We start from the raw sequence: 2,635 nt of genomic DNA, 5'->3' as shown, positions 1-2,635 counted from the left end.
AAATCGGAGATTTCTCCACTTTGAGTGGGCGAAGATGCGTAGTCAGCGCTGTCAGCGACAACGCGAACTTTGGTTTCGCGAATGTGTCTCCACCTTTTTACCAATCTACGCTCTTGTTATGAGCAGGGTGTCGAAACAAAGTTTATCGTTTCGGTTTTAGTTTCGTTCCACCGCAAAAAGTTACGTTCCGTTTCTGTTCCGGAAGAAGAAAAAAAAATGTTCCGTAATGTTTCGTAACCGTTTTTATTTGTGTGCGAAAATTTGAAGTTACAAGTAACAATAAAAAACACTGGATTTGTCTCTTAAGAAAGTGGGACAGGGGTGAAACACGTTCCCCCCACGTTCTTCGGAGCGGAGGTGATTGTACCACGAATTCCTACCAACAAGCACAAACCAGTACCCTTCAAAGTCATAGTAATTATTTTCTCATAAGTTAATTACGAATTTTTGGGGCAAGCTCAATGCTTTGTGTAAAGGAAGTGAGCACGATCTCAGAAGCAGCACGTCATTTAGTGTAATCTCTGATGTGCGAGACCGCTGTGCTGATAAAACACACTTCAACACCAAGAATGCCCTCTCCACGCTGGCCTGCGTGACAGGCACACGAAAGTCCACTTGCGTTAATATAAACGTCTCTGGTTGCCACTGTTTTCGTTTTTCGCATAATTTCAACACATCATTACTTTGTAATTCCTGCCGGAGGTAGGCGCTAATACTGTACCCTGAGATAGGCATTAGTGCTCACGTTGCATGAACTCAGTTGTTCCGGATGGCCAAGTTTTCCCGTGGACCGAAAAACGATAAAAGAAATTTCGGCTTCACTCCGGAACAAAATAATAGATAAAGTTTTTGTTACGTTTTCGTTCCGGTCAAAAATATCGTTGTTTTTTTCGTTTTTGTTTTTTTGTTCCGTTCCGACACACTGGTTATGAGATCTTATGAAGACAACTTGCCATGTCGGAGCGATGGAGTAGCCGGCGCCACTTGCAAGTCCCAACCACTGCTTAGGTAGAACATTATGAATAATAGTTAGACAACACGCTTCTGGCGACAAAGCGAGCAGATGTAAAAAATGGCGTGGTATGAGAGATAGCACCGTAAATATACGATGTTCGAGGGAAACTGCGCGAAACCTTGCAATCAAAGAAGGTCTCGAAACAGGAAACCACAACGTTGATTTCTTTTTTTCGTAAGACGGGCTTTCTCGCTGCAGTCGTTGTTCGAGTTGGGATTAGAAATACAACGGTTTGTCCACCGCTTTTCCAACTAGTCGCAAGTCATATTAACTTCATGAAAGAGGCAGGTAAGAAATGTCTCCGTAGTTTGTAGCTTATTGCTTTTCCTTAGTTCCTTAGTCGTATCTCTTTGTTCTAACACTTCCGCTGAAAAGCAAGTAACGTCCCCGCTACCAAAGCGCATGCTTTAAGTTAACCGCTTGGTGTGTTTGCTCGCAAGTTTTACTTTATTCACCAGTACATCGGAGCCAACTACACAGAAATGGTCTTTCCAGCAATTTTTTTTTTCATGTTTTAATGTAGCTCCCCTTTTGCGCGTTGCGTACGGCATTATTTCGGGTGTTCTGTTTGTCGGATGCAATACCGAAATTGAAACATTTGCAAAACTAGACCACTAAGAAATCCACTCAGTTTGAAGCGCAGGCTTACGACGGCACAAAGCTACTTGTCATTGTATTTCTGATACGAAACCGATACTGTGCATGCTTGTTAAGTTCATATCTCATTCACAAAGCAAACTGCAGTTCCAATTATCCCGAATCGAAGATCGAAACCATTTTAAAACATATCGTGGCCTCCAAGATTGCCAACCGTCTCCGGCGTGCTTGTGGAGAATCACGGAGGCCGCGCTAAAGCTTTTTTTTTGCTCTGCATGATGAGGCATCTACTAGAGCTCAAGAAAACAACATGGACAAACGATGCAAGGTGTATTATAATGCTATTCAATACTAACAAGCCCAGTTGTCTACGTGCGGCCTCCGCGATTAACTTCGCAGCGCGCCGTTGTCGTAGCTAATCGCGGAGACCACGCTCTACGCTTTGTTGTTGTTGTTAGATAGCCACGACAAACTGAAGTCGCCGCGATCGCTTGCGTGGTTACCCAGGCGAGCCTAACGAGTCATATTGTTTGGAGCCAGCGTTCGGGCCCACCAACGCTTAGCGCAGCTCTGTCCACGTGATGAAAACGCGTGCCGCACTTGCCGCCACGTGCATTTTCTTTTTTTTTTTCGAATGCCACGTGATGAACAGAGCTTCGGTTTCGTTTTAATGGGCTACTAACAAGCGTCCTTGTGGCGCAGTGGAAAGCGCATTGGACTTCTAATCCAAAGGTCCCGGGTTCGACCCCCGGCAGGGACGTTCTTTTTTTTTTATACCATGCGCAAAAAATTTGTGTCTTTTACGCAGAGTCTGGAAGTCAACTGGGCTTTCATATATTCTTTTCTTTTGCTTTTTTTGGTTTCTTTAATAAAAGAGGGGTTGGCAGGTTACCATCTTCCAACCCCTCTTCACTGGCCCAGCGGACGCAGTCGGCAAGTCCTTAAATAAAATCCTTAGATCCTTAAATAAAGGGCGCGGTTGATAAGGATGACTACGAAATAAAAATAATAATAAGTTAAGTG

The 2,635-nt window shown here is 44.0% G+C and overlaps 1 non-coding gene across 1 annotated transcript; it reads left to right on the top strand.

The window, feature by feature from the left end:
- The first annotated feature begins 2,299 nt into the window (after positions 1-2,299).
- Positions 2,300-2,372, top strand: Trnar-ucu (transfer RNA arginine (anticodon UCU)). Its single transcript has one exon. It is a non-coding gene; the product is annotated as a tRNA-Arg (tRNA).
- Positions 2,373-2,635: the final 263 nt, after the last annotated feature.

Source organism: Rhipicephalus sanguineus, chromosome 3, assembly GCF_013339695.2.
Source record: "Rhipicephalus sanguineus isolate Rsan-2018 chromosome 3, BIME_Rsan_1.4, whole genome shotgun sequence".
Lineage (NCBI taxonomy): Eukaryota > Metazoa > Arthropoda > Arachnida > Ixodida > Ixodidae > Rhipicephalus > Rhipicephalus sanguineus.
The sequence above is the reverse complement of the archived record's forward strand: the minus strand, read 5'-3'. Positions and strand labels throughout refer to the sequence as shown.